Genomic DNA, 18,546 nt, shown 5'->3' with positions numbered 1-18,546 from the left:
TCTATTAGCTTATAACTGGCATATATGAGAAGAGCTAAAAAAATTTAAAAAGTAGTAGTGTGCCAAATAAGCTTTTCACTGGGCAAGAATATCTAAATGCCAGTTCACTTTAATAGAGGTTTAATATCAGTTAATATTCTGCTACACTAGTTATTACTTTATAAACTTCAAAATCATTTAAAGTATATTTTATTGATTATGTTGCTACTGTAGTTCCAATTTTTTCCCCTTTGCTCCCCTCTGACCAGTTACCCTCTTCCCTCCAACAACCTCACCCCTCTTAGTTCATGTCCATGGGTCATGCATATAAGTTACTTGGCTTCACCCTTTCCTATATTATTCTTAACTTCCCCCTGTCTATTTTGTACCAACCTACTATGCTTCTTAATCCCTGTACCATATCCCCATTTCTCCCCCTCCCCCCTCCCAGCTGATAACCCTTCAAATGATCCCCATACCTATGATTCTGTTCCTATCCTGGATTGCTTAGTTGGATTTTGTTTTTATTTTTTACAGTCAGTTGTTGATAGTTGTGAGTTGTCATTTTAGTGTTCATAGTTTTGATCTTTTTCTTAAGGAAGTCCATTTGACATTTCATATAATAATGGCTTGGTGGTGATGAACTCCTTTAGCTTTACCTTGTCTGGGAAGCACTTCATCTGCCCTTCCATTCCAAATGATAGCCATGCTGGATAGAGTAATCCTGGTTGTAGGTTGCCTTTCATCACATTGAATACTGCTTGCCAGTCCCTTCCTGCCTGCAAAGTGTCCTCTGAGAAATCAGCTGATAGTCCTATAGGCACCCCCCTGTAGGCAACTTTCCGCCTCTCTCTCTTTCCTCCTCTCTCTTGCTGCCCCCAATACTCTGTCTTTATCTTTCACTTTTGGCATCTCAATCATGATGTGTCCTGGTGTGGTCCTCTCTGGGTCCAGCTCGCCTGGGACCCTCCGTGCTTCCTGAGCCTGTATGTCCATCTCTTTTGTAAAATTTGGGCAGTTTTACTCATTGTATTCAATTCCTTCTTCCTCATTCTGCACTGGTTGACTGTTTTTTTCTTCCTTATGTTCCAAATCATTTATTTGAATCCTGGTTTCCTTCCCTTCACCATTGGTTTTGTGTGGATTTTCCTTCATTACACTTAACATAGCCTTGACTTCTTCTCTTATGTGTTTGCCATACTCAAGCATATCTGTAAAGCCTGTGAACATCTTTATTACCAGTGTTTTGAATTCTACATCTGTTAGGTTGTCTATCTCCTCATCTGTGAGGTTGGCTATATCCTTGTCGCTTAGTTCTCCCACTGGAAACTTGATCTGTTCCCCTTTTTGGACCATACTTCTCTGTCTCCTCATTCTGACAGGCTCCTGTGTTTGTTTGCCTCTGCATCCCAAGTAGAGCTGTGGCTCCCCTTATGTTGTAAGGGGTGGTGCCTTAGGGACTCATCATTGCAGGGGGACCTGTTTCACCACGTTGTGGCACTGTATGTGTGTGGGGGGTTGTCCAAGAGGGAACAATGCAACCTGCCAAGCAATTGCCCCTTTTCCAGGCACCTCTCCACTTCCACACCAGACTGGTGCCCCTCTAGCTGCTGCCCTGGCCGTCGTTCCCAGAGTGGTTGGGTCTGCGGATGTTCTAGAGTCTGTTTAAGCAAGCAGACTCTGCTGAGACTGGCAGTTTTTGCCTCCACCCCACCCCACCCCCACTTGTCTGCATAGTCAGAAGCAATGAGGCTTGATTTTCCACATTGCCAGGACCATAAGCTGTGATGGTGGGTGAGGAGCTGGGAACACTCGCCAGGTGTCCTTCCTGACTTTTTAAAACGTGTAACTGAGCTTTCTGTCAGCCTGCCACTGCCGCCACTGCTGCCACCACCACACTGCATCCTTTCTGCCCCGGGTCCGCTCCTTCTACCTGTCTGGATGAGTATTTCTTCTTTATATCTTTGCTGGACTTCCATGTAGTTTGATTTTCTGGAACTTCTGGTTATCTCTAGTTTTGAGGTAGTAGTATTCCTTCTTAGTTGTGGAGGGAGACACAGCGTGTCTGTCTACACCTCCATCTTGGCTGGAAGTCTCCAAAATCATTTTTAAGGTATCTAAATGTCACTATTTTTGTCATGTACAATAGATAATAGGCTGGTGCTTCTTAAAGCATTTATTTTGGTCAAATAAATATTAATCTTGTGTTTTAAAGGAAAATTTTGAATAAACCTTAGAAAATTGATCTTTCTCCCTGTTATCTTAAAATTGAAAATACCAAAGGTATCACCGGACAACTGATTCACGTTCTATTAAGTATTCTGAAATTTTATTTTAAAAAACGTAAATAAAAAATATATGATCATTTATATATTTCTGGAAAGCTTTATTTGTGTGGAATCTTGTAGAGATTCCCAACAACCAGCATACAACTTGGACTAGATTGTCTTTTGTGAAGTAGATGACTCAAGACTTTTTCTAAGACTGGAACTAATGTTCTATAATTTCCTTCCTTATATTAATCATCATTAGAATTTTCCAGTGGGAGAGAGTGAAGTAGAAGTCACTCTGAGAAGATCATAGTGCCCAGATGCTCTGTTTCACAGCCCTCTTGATAAGCTTTCACTTTACAGATGTGGTACCTTCTCCACTCTCTTGTATTTTGGGTTGGTGTCCTTCATGTTCCTTTTTACCATGTCCTTGCCTCTTTCCAAGCCATCACTCCCACAGTTCCTCCCTAACTCTCTTATATGTATAAGCTCTGATTCTTTAACTAAGCTGCTTTAATTTTCTAATACTGCTAGTTGTTCTCACTGAACCCAGACTGATACATCACCAAAAGCAGATGCACTTTCCATCTAACTTGGGCATTTTTTAATCTGTAAAAGAAGGGACAGTTTGGTAGAACACACTGTGCTTTGAGGGATACATGATCACCCACATGTCAGCTCAACTCTTAGGATCAAACAGAAATGGAGTTAATGCCAAGGGCACCCTTTATTCACATAACAACTAGAGTCTTAGAAAGTAAAGGCATTCCAGAAATTACCTATTCCTATACTTTAAGATAAACATAGCAAGTGAAATGAGTGTCTTCACTTAAGGTAATGAAGTAACTTGTTCCAGCTCATTCACCAGATATATGGTAGTACTGGGACTAATAGTTTACACTCTATTAACTATGATTTCATCAGAATGGTACTTCTTCTTTATAACTTAATAGCTCAAAGATAGCACACACATATATATTAATGTATAAATATGCAATTTATATATTTGTATAAATTAATGTGAAGTGTGTGTGTCTATAACTTGGTTAATTTAAATACTTGGCTTCGTCAGAAAGCTAACTACTATTAGAAAACCAGTAGTTTAAGCCCTTCATTTTCTCTGAGGCAAAAATTTTTTCTCTTCTGTTGCATGCACATTTCTGTATTATGAGTTTACATTAGCAAAAACTCAGAAAAACTGTCAAAATATAACTATTTTAATTTCATACATACCTTATTTGTTGGGAGTCTCAAAACTTACCCCCAGGTTTGGTGATTCAGTAGGAGTGCTACGGAACTCAACATATAGTCATATTCACAGCTATGATTTACTAACGTAAAAAGCATACCAAGAAAAGTCACCAAAAGGAAAAAGTCTCATGGGGTAAAAGTTTGAGGAAAATAGGAGCCAGCTTCCAAAGATTCTCTTCCAGTGGAGCCCACTGACTTACAACTTGTGAGCACACATATGGAACTTGCTAGAGTCTCAGTGCCTAGAGGTTTTATTGGGGGGGGGGTGATCATATTGGCACCCTCTGCCTGTCAAGTACCCTAATTCCAGATTCCCAGAAGGGAAGCAGGTGTTGAGCATAAGCCATATTATTTGTTCAAAGAGTTTAGGCCATGTAAGCAACTCTTACAAAGTAATATTAGGGAACTTCCCAATATCTTAGTTCCAGATGGGAGCCAAGGGCCAACCTTGTAAGTAAGCTTTCCAAAGGGTTGCATGCACTAAGAGAGAGCTTCTCTGTTAACTCTTTCCTGCACATCGTAATATTCAAAATTTGGTTGAAAATGTAACTGAAAAACCACCAAATCTGTGACCATTGATGTCAGGACCTAAAGTTCAGGTATTCCCTTTTAATTAAAAAGTGAGAGAATATAGCAATGCTTCCCTCATTCTGGGATTTCATCAGATCACTACCCTCTAAAGTAGCTGAAGGGCAAATGGTTTAGCAGATTTTACTCAGCTTGATAGATACTGGTTTTATTGTTGATTTTTCCAGTTTTATGCACTCATTAAAACAATATTGCTTGCTTTACAGCAGCGATTTTCAACTAGTATGCCACAAAAAATTTTAAAACATGCAATGCTTCACTATTTAGTGGGGTGCACTGACCTCTTTTCCCTTAGATTGTCAAATTTAAAAATAACAACAACCACAACAATAGTTATCTGGTATGAATGAATCAAAATTATACCTTCACTTTTTCATCAGATTGTCAAAAAAATATAACATTTTTTGCTGTGCTGCAGAATTTTAGTAGTTTGTATATGTGTGCCATGAGATGACAGAAGTTGAAAATCCCTGTCCTCCAGTATTGCATTGTTTTGTTTTTTTGTTATTTTGAAAATAGAGTTGTATGTATCATTATTATAGCTCACTTCATATAAACTATAAAACCAAAAACACAATTTTATCCTCTTTTCCACACCTGCTTAGTTGTCAAGTATTTCCTTCTCTGGATACCTGCAGCTTTCTGAATGTGTTTCTATGATAATATAACACATTGTAACTTAAAGTTCTGTTATTGCACATTTGCCTCCAAACCCTCCAAACTGTGACCTCTCAAAACTCATGACTGGATCCAACTAGTACACTAGATACTATTAGCTGTTTAAGTGTATTTATTTTCTAAAGGGTGAATTCTCTCTCTCTCTCTCTCTCTCTCTCTCTCTCTCTCTCTCTCTCTCTCCTATCTATATCTATACTGAAGTGAAGTAATGGTTGGTAGAGTGAATAACAGTCACTAGAAAAACCAGAAATCAGGCCTTGCAAATCTAAAATAAAAATGAGGCAAGATAATAGAGTCAACAATGGATTAAGTGAAATTATTAAATATATTCAGAGTACCCTTTGTGTTTCTTTCTGTATTATTTATTTTAGAAACTCTAAGAATCATTTTCTTATTTGAAAATGCCTATGACATTTAGGTATTCCAGGATCTTTAAAAGAAGTTGATGTTAGGTTAATAGACTGAAAATATGCTTGAAAAATTTGTTTGCACTGTAAAAATTCAGAGAAAGTAAAATGATAACTTTCTTAACCCCGACTATAATAAATATTATAGTGCAAATGATTTCCAAGTAAATTGTGGCTGGATAAAGAGGAGAAAAGAAAAATGATTCTCACCTCAAATTGGAAGACTGTTCTATCCACCAAGAGCCAGGAAATCTTATATAAGTCCTCCTACAACTGCAGGCATTTAGATTCATACATTCATTGGTATTTATGAGCAGCTGTAGCTAACAAAGCTGTAGGAGAGTTCTACCTCCTGGAGTTTTAGAATTTGCAAAGATCTCTGCATAACAAATAGTAACTGAAATACCCAGAGCTACAAAATAAACTTGATGAAAACAGTTCTTAAAACCTGTACGTGAATCAATTCCAACCTGAGAAACTGAATACTCTGCATTTATAAGGACAGCCTTCATACAAGGATATATATGACCACTTGATAAGACACTTAATTTAATGAATCAAAATAAAAGATACGACTGATGAGAAAAAAATGGGAGAATAAATTGTCTATTTCCTTAAGCGTTTTCTGGCTGAAAGCTTTTTATCAATACCTAGTATGGAATTTTTGGTAGTAAATGTTAGAATTCCATTATCATTATCTCTCTTTAAGTTCACTTAAAAATTAGTAGCCACTAACTCTTTTCCTCCAAAAAAAAAAAAAACTGTACTACTCCTGCCATTTGCCTAGATCTTCCAGTTCTCTATTTTTTTCAGCTTTATTGAGACAATTGACATATAATATGTAAGTTTAAAGTGTACAGTGTGATGTATTGTGAAATCATTACTATTCTACAATACGGTTAGTTAAAATACCTATCACCTCTATTAATTACCTTTCTGTGTGCATGTGATGAGACTAATGAAGATCTACTCTTTTAGCAACTTTCAGGTATACAATACAGTATTGTTAACTATGGTCATCATGCCATACATTAGATCCTCAGAATATATTCATCTTTTAACTGGACGTTTGTACCATTTGACTGACACCTTTCCATTTCCCTAACCCCACAGTCAGTCCCTGAAAACCATCATTTTACTTTGTTTCTATGAGTTTGGCTCTTTCAGATTTCACATATAAATGAAATCATAATATTTGTTTTTCCCTAACTTACTTAACTTGAATGGTGGTCTCAATGTCCATTCATGTTGTCGTATATGGCACGGACTTATTCTTTCTTACGGTTGAATAATACTTCATTGTGTATGTACATTACATTTTCTTTATTCATTCATCCATAGATGGACCCATAGATTACTTCCATGTTTTAGCTATTGTAAATAATGTAGCAAGTATGGGTGCAGATATCCCTTCAGGATAGTGATTTTATTTCCTTTGGATATATACCAAGGAGTAGAGTTGCTGGATAATATGGTAGTTGTATTTTTAATATTTTGAGGAACCTCCACACTATTTTCCACAAAAGCTGTACCAATTTAGATTTCTGCTGATAGTGTACAAGAGTACTTTTCCCTTTTCTCTACATTCTTGCCAACAAGCCTCTCTTTGTCTTTTGATAAAAACCATAATAACAGCTGTGATTGCTATCTCATTGTGGTTTTAACTTGCATTTTCATGATGATAAATGATGATGAGCTCTTTTTCATAAACATGTTTTACCTTGGTGATCTTTTTATTTCATTGTTTCTTTTTATGTGCATATAATTTTTTATTTCATGTAGTCCTGCTTGTTTATTTTTGCGTTTCATGCTTGTGTTTTGGTATCATATATAAAAAATAGTTGCCAAGACCAAAGTCACAGAGATTTTTCCCTATGTTTTATTTTAGAAGTTTTATGATTTTAGGTCTTGCATTTAAGTTTTTTTTTTTTTTTCATTTTGAGTTTCTTTTCATGAGTGATATAAGATATGGGTCTAAGTTCATTACTTTGTATGAAAATATCCAGTTTCCCTATACCATTTTCTAAATAGAATAGTAGACTAGCTTTTCCCTATTTAGTATAGTTCACTCCTTTTCAAATATGAGTTGATATTTACTCTTTAATTTTTTTTCCCTTTAAACATTTTATTTTAATTGTTTTACCTTGATTTGAGTTCATCCTTGACTTTTATTTATTTATTTTTTTTATTTTTATTCTTTTTGGTTTTTCAATTACAGTTGTCCCCTTTTCCCCTAATTTCTCTCCCCCACCCAACCCACCCCCTCTCCCGCAATCATATCCCTCCCCGTTGTCCATGTCCATGAGTCTTTTATACAGGTTCTTTGACTAAACTCTTCCCTTACTTATCCCCCTTCTCTCCCTCTCCCCTCCCCCCTATTGACTGCTATTCTGCTCTTTGTTCTATTTAGTTCCTTGGTTTGTGTTGTTCTTTAGTTTCCTGTATTAGGTGATATCATATGGTGTTTTTCTTTCTTTGCCTGGCTTATTTCACTAAGCATAATTCTCTCTAGTTCCATCCATGTTGTTGCAAATGGCAGGAGTTCCTTCTTTCTTTCTGCTACATAGTATTCCATTGTGTAAATGTACCACAGTTTTTTGATCCACTCATCTACAGATGGGCACTTAGGTTGTTTCCAGCACTTAGCTATTGTAAACAGTGCTGCAATGAACATAGGGGTGCATAAGTTCTTTTGAATTGGTGTTTCAAGATTCTTCGGGTATAATCCTAGTAGTGGAGTCGCTGGTTCAAAAGGCAGTTCCATTTTTAATCTTTTGAGGTAATTCCATACTGTTCTCCATAGTGGCTACACCAGTCTGCATTCCCATCAGCAGTGCAGTAGGGTTCCCTTTTCTCCACATCCTCGCCAGCACTTGTTGTTTGTTGATGATGGCCATTCTGACTGGTGTAAAATGGTATCTCATTGTGGTTTTTATTTGCATCTCCCTGATGGCTAATGATGTTGAGCATTTTTTCATGTGTCTATGGACCTTCTGTATGTCCTCTTCGGAGAAGTGTTTGTTCAGGTCATTTGCCCATTTTTTAATTGGGTTGTTTGTTTTCTTGATGTTGAGTCGTATCAGCTCTTTATATATTTTGGAAATCAGTCCCCTGTCTGTGATGTCATTGGCAAATATGTTTTCCCATATGGTTGGTTTCCTTTTCATCTTGCTGATGTTTTCTTTTGCTGAGCAGAAACTCTTCAGTTTGATGTAATCCCATTTATTTATTTTTTCCTTTATTTCTCTTGCTTTAGGAGATGTATCCGTGAAGAGATTGTTATGTGAGATATCTGATATTTTCTTGCCTATGTTTTCCTCTAGGACTTTTATGGTGTCACGGCTTACATTTAAGTCTTTGATCCATCTTGAGTTTATTCTCGTGTGTGCTGTAAGTTGGTGGTCTAGTTTCATTTTTTTGCAGGTCCCTATCCAGTTCTCCCAGCACCATTTGTTAAAGAGGCTCTTCTCACTCCATTTTATGTTCCTTCCTCCTTTATCAAAGATTAGTTGACCATAGAGGCCTGGGTTTATTTCTGGACTCTCTATTCTGTTCCACTGATCTATATGTCTGTTCTTATGCCAGTACCATACTGTTTTGATTACAGTGACTTTGTAGTATTGTTTGATATCTGGTGTTGTGATTCCTCCTGCTGTGTTCTTCTGTCTCAAGATTGCTTTTGCTATTCGGGGTCTTTTTTGGTTCCATATGAATTCATGGAGTATTTGTTCTAGGTCTGTGAAATATGTCATTGGTATTTTAATAGGGATTGCATTGAATCTGTAAATTGCTTTGGGTAGTATGGCCATTTTGATGATGTTGATTCTTCCCATCCAAGAACATGGTATTTGCTTCCATTTATTTGTTTCTTCCTTAATTTCTTTCTTCAATGTTATGTAATTTTCAGAGTACAGGTCTTTTATCTCTTTGGTTAAGTTTACTCCTAGGTACTTTATTTTTCTTGTTGCTATAGTAAATGGTATTTTCTTTTTTGTCTCTGTCTCTGCTATTTTATTGTTGGTGTACAAAAATGCCTTCGATTTCTGTATATTTATTTTGTACCCTGCGATTTTGCCAAATTCACTTATTATATCGAGTAGTCTTTTAGTGGAGTTTATAGGATTTTCTAGGTATACTATCTTGTCATCTGCATACAATGAAAGTTTTACTTCCTCTTTCCCAATTTGGATGCCTTTTGTTTCTTTTTCTTGTCTGATTGCTGTGGCTAGGACTTCCAACACTATGTTGAAAAGGAGTGGAGAGAGTGGACAACCTTGTCTAGTTCCTGAGTTCAGGGGGAATGCTTTCAGTTTTGGTCCATTGAGTATGATGTTGGACTCAGGCTTCTCATATACAGCCTTAATTATGTTAAGATATGCTCCCTTTATTCCCATTTTGCTGAGTGTTTTCATCATAAATGGGTGTTGTACTTTATCAAATGCTTTTTCTGCATCTATAGATATGATCATGTGATTTTTGTCATTCATTCTGTTTAGGTGATGTATTATATTTATTGATTTGTGAATATTAAACCATCCTTGCATCCCTGGAATGAAGCCCACTTGATCATGATGTATGATCTTTTTGATGTATTGCTGGATCCTGTTTGCCAATATTTTATTGAGGATTTCAGCATCGATGTTCATCAGTGATATTGGCCTGTAGTTTTCTTTCTTTGTTGTGTCTTGACCTGGTTTGGGGATTAGGATAATACTGGCTTCATAGAAAGAGTTTGGGATTTTCCCCTCTTCTTGGATTTTTTGGAACAGTTTGAGGAGGATAGGAGTTAGTTCATCCCTGAATGTTTTGTAGAATTCGCCTGTGAAGCCATCCGGTCCAGGGCTTTTGTGTGCAAGGAGATTTTGGATTCCTGTTTCAATTTCCTTTTTTGTTATTGGTTTGCTGAGACTTTCCACTTCTTCTTGATTCAGTTTTGGAAGGTTGTATGTTTCTAGAAATTTGTCCATTTCTTCTAGATTGTCAAATTTCTTGTCATACAATTGTCTGAAGTAATTTCTAACTATCATTTGTATTTCTGAGGTATCAGTCGTGATTTCTCCTCTTTCATTTCTGATTTTGTTTATTTGGGTGTTCTCTCTTTTTTTCTTGATTAGACTGTCTAGAGGCTTGTCGATTTTGTTTATTTTTTCGAAGAACCAGCTCCTAGTTTTGTTGATCTTTTGGATTGTTTGTTTAGTCTCTATGTCATTTAGTTCTGCTCTGATCTTGATGATTTCATTCCTTCTTCTTGCCCTAGGCTTTGTTTGTTGTTGTTGTTCTAGTTCTTGTAGCTTTATGGTTAGGTTTTTTATTTGAGATTCTTCTATCCTTTTCAGATATGCCTGTATTGCTACGAACTTCCTTCTCAGGACTGCTTTTGCTGTGTCCCACAGGTTTTGGGTTGTTGTGTGCTCATTATCATTAGTTTCTAGAAATTTCTTGATTTCTTCTTTGATGTCATTGTTAACCCATTCATTATTTAATAGCATGTTATTCAATCTCCATGAGTTTGGGTGTCTTTGATCTTTTTCTCTGAGGTTGATTTCTAGTTTCAAGGCATTGTGATCTGAAAAGATGCTTGATATGATTTCAATTTTCTTGAATTTGTTGAGGCTTGTTTTGTGACCTATCATGTGGTCTATCTTTGAAAATGTCCCATGTGCACTTGAAAAGAATGTATATTTGCTTCTTTGGGGTGAAAAGTTCTATATATATCAGTTAGATCCCTGTGGTTTAGTGTGTTGTTCAATGCCTGTATATCCTTGGTGTTTCTTTGCTTTGATGATCTGTCTATTGTTGATAATGGAGTGTTGAAGTCCCCTACTATGAGTGTGTTGTTGTTGATATCCTTTTTGTGGTCTTCTAGTATTTGCTTTATGTATTTGGGTGCTCCTATGTTGGGTGCATATATGTTTATCAAAGTCATATCTTCTTGATGGATTGTTCCTTTAAGTATTATGAAATGTCCTTCTTTTTCTCTTTTTATTGTCCTTGCTTTGAAATCCGTTTTGTCTGATATGAGGACTGCTACCCCGGCTTTTTTTTCCGGTCCTTTTGCTTGGAATATTTTTTTATATCCCTTTACTTTCAGTCTGTGTAAATATTTTGTTTTGAGGTGTGTTCCTTGTAGACAGCAAATATGTGGGTCTTGTTTTCTTATCCATTCCGTTACCCTATGTCTTTTAATTGGAGCATTTAATCCATTTACATTTAAGGTTATTACTGATGTGTATTTATTCATTTCCCTTTGAACCTCTGTTCCTCTCGTCTCTTGTTCTTTTCTTCTTTTTTCTTAGAACACTCCCTTTAGCATCTCTTGCAATGCTGGTTTGGTGGAGATGTATTCTTTCAGTCTTCCTTTGTCTGAGAAACTCCTTATTTCACCTTCTATTTTGAATGAGAGCCTTGCTGGGTAGAGTATTCTTGGTTGTAGGCCTTTGTTTTTCATTGCTTGAAATATTTTTGACCATTCCCTTCTGGCTTGTAATGTTTCTGTTGAGAAATCAGTTGATAGCCTTATCGGAGCTCCCTTGTATGTTATTTGCTGTTTTTCTCTTGCTGCTTTTAGGATTCTCTCTTTCTCTTGGAATGTTGCCATTTTAACAATGATGTGCCTTGGAGTGGGTTTTTTTGGGTTCCTCTTCATTGGAACTCTCTGTGCTTCCTGAACTTGTATAACTTTTTTTCTCATCAGGTTCGGAAAATTTTCTGTCACTATTTCTCCTATCAGTTTTTCAATTCCATGGTCCTTTTCTTCTCCCTCTCTAATTCCTATGATCCTGATATTATTTTTTCTCATGCTATCCTGTAATTCCCTTACATCTTGTTCATATTTTTTAATCTTTTTTCATTTTGCTGTATTGTCTGGGAGTTTTTCTCTACATTATCTTCTAACTCACTAATCCGATCCTCTGCTTCGTTTAGTCTGCTTTTGACTGATTCTACTGTGTTTTTCAGTTCAGGGATTGCATTCTTAAGTTCTTCCTGGTTCTTGTTAACAGTTTCTATGTCTTTTTTTATGCTGGTGTAGTTCTCTGCAAGTTCCCTTTAATTTTCTTGGAGCTGCTAGTAACTTCCTTGAAGGTTGTCATAGTTGATTTTAAGGATGTTGAGTATATTGAGCTTCTTTACCACCATTGTTTTGAATTCCATGTCTGACATTTGGGCTATGTCTATTTCATCTATCTCTCTTTCTGAGGATTCCTCTTTTCTTTTCATTGAGGGGTTATTTTTGTGTCTTACCATGTTGGATTCTTTTTGTTTGTTTTATTTATTTATTTATTTATTTGTTTTTTTGGGGGGGTGGTAGTCTGCTTTGACTTCTGTCCTTTGTGGTGTGAGATTCTTTATCGGAGGTCTGGGGGTTTCAGTGGTGCAGTCTCTTTGATATCCTGAGCCTGATGTTCTTGAGTTACCCTTTATGTCATTTGTTTATGTTGTTTGGTTATATTTCAGATGTTCTTTGATAGGATCTTCCTTCTGGCTAGTTGGTTGAGAGTCACTCTATCCACTTTGTCTTGAGTTCTTTTGTGGATATGCTGTTAAAAACATAAACACACAGCCCAGGCAGGAGACCCACACCCTCAAAAAGTATCCCCCACTCTATCCTGCTATCGTCAGCCAACGAGCCCGTATTAATATAAATGTAAAGAGATTAAAGCTTTTATACTATAAGAAGAATAGATAAGAGTTGTTTTGGGGGAGGAAAAATATAATTTTTGATAGAGGGGGTGATAGATTAATAATAGTTGAGACTGTGCAAGCCAGTAGGTAATATTTACATTGTATGTTAATAAAAATAGAAGAAAAGGATAGAAAAATACATAATATAGTAAGAAAGTGGGATTGTATTGTATTTGGGTTTATATAGTAATTATATTATATTATTTAGAGTGATAGGGGGGCTAAACTAGACACACAAACCAATAAACAACAATTAAAGAGAACGGATGAGAAGGAGAGGTTATATGCAACACGTTAGTGATAAAGTTTGTTATTCTTTTTGGAAGGGGAGAAAAAAACACCCCCCCAAAAAAACCCAAGAAAATAGAAGAAAGAAAGAAAGAAAGAAAAGAAAGAATATAGAAGAAAGAAAGAAGAAAGAAAGAGAAGAAAAAAAATAATAACCACAAAAAAATCCCAAAAGGGAATAAATAAAGCAACAAAGAAAGATAGAAAAGAAAGAATAAAGAAGAAAGAAAGAAAGAAGAAAGAGAGAAAAAAACTGAAAAAATATATATATATACCCCCCAAAATCCCCCCCAAAAAAAACCCAAGAAAAGAATAAAGAAAGAAAGAAAAGAAGTAATTAAGAAGAAAGAAAGAAAAAGGGAGAAAAAAATTGGAAAAAAAAAAAAGCGATGTTTTTACTCCGTTTTAGCCTTGGTTTGTTGCCTTCTTTTTCTGCGTCCACAGCTGGTCTAGTGTGGCAGGTCAGAGGTTCTTGTTTTTTGTAGCACTGGTGTGCGCCCCCAGTTGCCGGCATGGCGCGCTCCCTTGCTGCCCGCTGGAGCCAGTTCAGGTGCCCTTGCTTGCGAGCCCCTGCGTGCTCGGGTGGCCCGAGAGCTTTCCCCGGGATTGGCGCCTTTTGTCGCGGGGCTGAGGTGTTTTCGTGCTCGCCCGCCGCCCATGCCCTTAGTCCCGCTGAGCCGAACTCCGGGAGTTGGTCTCTCGCCTCTTAGGGCGGGGCCGCGGACACTTGTGCTCAGTGGAAGTGAGCGTCTGTGAGTCACTGCCTCCCGCTGTTCCTGTGCTGCAGCCGCCCGCCTTCCTTCACCCATCTGGGTGGGCACAAACAGAGCCTGTGCTAGGGGTCTGCTTTCCGGCCTGGGGCCCTGCGCCCACAGGAGCTGTCTAGGGGTATCTGTGCACGGTCCTCTGTCTGTTCAGTGGGCCCTCCCTGTGCCCGTTGGGGCACTGATCTTATGTCTGTTGGGGAGTGTCCGAGGGACGCCTGGACTCACGGCCCTACTCACCTGGGCCAGTGAGTGAGAGCACTTCCCTATGTGCACCCCCGCGACCCAAGGGTAGGATTGGGGAGTGGATGAGCGTGCCTCTGAGTCTGGGCTCCTCAAGAATGGCCTACCACCCCCAAACTTTCCTCCCCTCTCCACCGTCCACTAGAGAAAAATATAAAGGAGAATTATGTTCTCACTTGCCCGGGAGCACGCTGTCTCCTGTCCTTCAGTGCCAATGCCACTTGGTCGAGTCCCGTCTCTGCCAGGGGGCAGAGATCCGCTCTCCGCCTGACTCCTCTCCAGGGCAGCCTGTGGTCGCCAAAAATCCTTTGTGTGCTTCCCGCCACAGCTCGGGCAGCCGCCCCAGTCAGAAATCCCGTTTCGTCCCCTTTTCCTCTGCTATCCTCATTAAACAGATTATTCCCAGATGGATTTTCTCTAATCCAGCAGTGCCTTGGCTCAACTCCCGCCTATGTCCAGCTGCTCACTGAGATGTTCTGTCTGCAATTAGCCCAAACTGCAGACAGATCTCGGGAGCCTGAAACCGTAGCGTCCCCTCACTCCTCCGCCATCTTACCTCTCATCTATTTTTTTTTAATTTTTATTTTCACCCAATACCATTTTTTTAATTGTTTTTAGAGAGAGAGGAAGTGAGAGAGAAAAACACTGATGAAAGAGAGAAGCATCAATTAATTGGTTGCTGCCTCCCATGAGTTCCCAGGTTGGGGAGCAACTTAGGTATGTTCTCTGACAGGGAATCAAACCCACAACCTTTCTGTTATGGGATGACACTACAACCTACTGTGCCACATTGACCAGGGCTATTGTACTTTTAAGCCTGCAAAAGGTAACTGGGAGAGTGTTGCATTTCCTTATTTATACTGTACTTTTATTATCTAAAAATTTAATTGTATATCCCTTTTTAAATTGTACAATTGTCTATTATATTATTAGTTATATCCAAGTGATATGTCATATCACCTATTTTCATAAGTCCTCTTTACCCCTGGGTCTCCCTCCATTTGTTCATCATCTTACTTCTATTAAATATAATGATTGGCTTTTAGGTCTGATACAAAGCCATCATCCTGGGACCTCCCTTTACTGCTCTGTTTCAATGAAGTCAAAATTTCCTGAATCTCGTATCTTCTGCTTTCATGTTTTACTTACTTCTTTTGATATAGTATGTTTGTGAGAAATTAGCTAAGGCAGAATGCTTCAGAGGTAAATGTTTTTATTTCATGCATATTGAACATACATATTTTGGTTCCTTCCTGTAACTAAATGGATAGAGAATTTAGGATTCAAATATATCTTTCTGGATCTATGAAGTAATTTTTCACTGTCTTCTAAAATACTGTATTTTATTTTAAATAATCAATGTTAATCTTATTCTAATTTTTCTAGATGATGTCTTTGTGCCTTGGGTGTTTCTTTTTATTCCTTGTCCTTGGCCATTTTAGCAAGTGAAGTGATTGCTGGTATATTTAAGTGCTAGATTGAGATGGAAAATGTTCCCTCTGCTACTTTTTTTAAAGCTTTTCAAAATTTTTTCTCTCAGTATGTAAGGATTTTAAAAACTGGTATCTAAAATAATTAGTGTTAAGAATTTGCTACTAGCAGATGACATCAAGATAGTAGTTGCTATAAAAGGGCTTTTTAAAAATAGAAATGTAGAACTATGGCTATTAACATCATTATACAGAGTGAGCTGCCAGCTGCCCTGGTTAAAATTTGGACAGTTTATTCTTTAAATACACTACCTCATTTCATTAGGCAATGGGATGTCTTCTCAAGAGAGGTGGTGTGGTCTCTGAGTGACTTAGTGAATAATTGGAAGAATTGTGAGCAATGACAGATTTACAACTTAAGTTTTAAGGATTGTTGATTACTTTTAGCAAACTAATAATGGTATTCTTAAATTTAACTTTTTTCCTCATTTCTGTTATTAAACATTTGCTTCTTTCTTAAAACTCAGTTGAGAGAGCTCTGTAGTGGTGTGTAAAGTTCCTATATTTGTGTGAATTGAGAATCTAGGGTCTTAAACCACTCTGATTTTTCAGACTTTAAATGAAAATAAAGTGCAAGAGAAAAGGAAAAATGTAAAGATTTAATTCAAATGACAAATTTATAGAATTTCTATTTCAAAAAGATGTTAACATAGGCAAAAATAACAGTAATGAGCTAGCACACACACAAAAGAGCAAGTAAATCAACTAGTTAAAAAAAAGAAAAGGAACAAAAAGAAAATAAAAGCTAGAAGGAAACATAAAACCTTCAGTTGCATGCATTATGATTAATGTATTTTGTGCACAATGAGTAGATTATTTGTCATTGTAGAAGACAAAGCTTGTGAATGAAGAGTTTAAAAATCAAAGTTATAATGATTTAAAAATGCATTCAAAAGTCTTTCTTTACTTCTCACTTTATAATGTGAATTTAAAAAATTATCACTTACCTGTCTTTCAAGCTATGAAATGTTTTAAATGAATCTTCCCTATTTACAGGACTTTTCTGTTTTGTTCTTTTAAAATGACTGGTTTCACAATTTTCAGTTGGAAATAAATTTTCTTTCATACCTGTAACTCCTAGTTCATCTTTAAAAGAGAAAAAGAAAAAGGAAAACCACTGATGAAGGAAACTAGGTGTTTAAAAATATGTAAATGCAAATTGGTGATGAGATACACTGACAGGTGCACAGAATTTTTATGTGGTGATTACTTATGGTAATTGAATTTAATTAAATGTTTTAGGGACTTTTCACCTTTCAATCTTCACCTTACCTAATACCCACCACAAACCACAAACATTTAAAAATGAAAATATCAGTATCATTTTTGACTCAAGAATTTCAAAATATAAACCCTTATATGAAATGCCATTAAATACATTCTTTTCTCAGTTTTCTTATGTGAAACTAATAGCAATACTTGTCTTCTGTACTTCACAGAGTAGTTGAACCATATAAAATAAACTATATATGAATTCCTTGAAAAAATGTAAAGTATCACATGCTATAAAGTTTTTATTTTTATTATGCTAGATTTTTGGTAACATTTTATGAGGTGAAACCATGGATGTGATTAATAAAGAGAAAAGCATATAAGATTCCTGATAGGCTCTATCAAGAATAATAAGAATAATAAATATCTTCATAGTTTTGTCCTTAAACTCAAAAAAGGCCTAATATTTGCAAACCTCTCCCACCCCACACATCCACTGTTGCTGACCCCCAAATGTAGATTGTCAGTGAAGTGTCATTAATGACACTTTAGAAACATCTAGATATTTAATTATGACTTCAGATCATGCCCTGATATGTGAGGTCAAAGGAAGACCATTTTATTCTTGGTTTCAATTCACTCTAAAGACATATTTGAATGTACTTGAAATACCCCATAAAGTTAGTGATTGTTTTAACCATATTAAATGAAACCAAATTTACTCTTTTGGTACCATTAAGACACTGCAAGCAGGAAAAAAGAACTTTATTGGGAGAATCAGCAAGCGGGGAGGGAGCCATGCTGCAGGTGGCTAGGACTCCAAGCTTCTAGGGGAGAGAGGGGTTGCTTTATAGGGGGAAGAAAAAAGGGATTTTTGAGCTTAGTCAGCTGTTTGGTTATCTCTCAACTGCAGGTACAACAGGCTGATCAAAGCAGAACGAGGTTTTAGTTTATTTTAAGTTTAAAGCACCCTGTTATCTCCCAGACAGTTGCAGGTGGGGAGCCCTGAAACATTGTTATCTCCTAGGCAGCTACAGGTGGGGTGTAGGGGGGCATGAGAACTGGGGATGTCAGAAACTATTTGACACATTAAATGAAGAAGTCTTAAAAGTTTGCCAAGTGATATTATTAAAGTAATAAATCCTTCTAAAAAGAGTATCAATATGGTATAAATATTGATCAAAAACTATAACTTCATAGCTTTGGTCAAAGTAAATTGACTGAATACTTTTAATTAGAAAAAAATAATGACCCCCCCTTAGTTTCTCCTTGTCATTAGATTTCTCTCGAGTCCATTTGTACTTGCCTTATTTCTCATTCATTACAACTTAAATTCATATTAATCATTCCTGCATACCAGTGTTCTAAATACTGAATTTAATATAATCAGCATCAGCACATGTTAGTTGAATTGTATTTAGCAGATATTTATAAATTTTATCAATGTGAAACTTATCCTTTTGGGTAAAGGATGGGGGAATACTGATTCTCATGACTGAATATATTAGACTCAAGGTTGAACTATTTGAAATTTCAAACGTTCCCAGCAAATGACTATCAGCAAATCCATTTATTGCAACAACTCTTTTCATCCATATTGCTATTTCAGTTGCTTACAGATGACCTCTCATTTGTCTCAAGATAATGTAACAACACAGTGAAAATTGCTAAGTAAAGTATTGATGTGGGGGGA

The sequence above is a fragment of the Furipterus horrens genome, unplaced genomic scaffold (genome assembly GCF_987537825.1).
Source record: "Furipterus horrens unplaced genomic scaffold, mFurHor1.1.pri manual_scaffold_9, whole genome shotgun sequence".
Taxonomy (NCBI): domain Eukaryota; kingdom Metazoa; phylum Chordata; class Mammalia; order Chiroptera; family Furipteridae; genus Furipterus; species Furipterus horrens.
Note: the sequence above shows the minus strand (reverse complement) of the source record.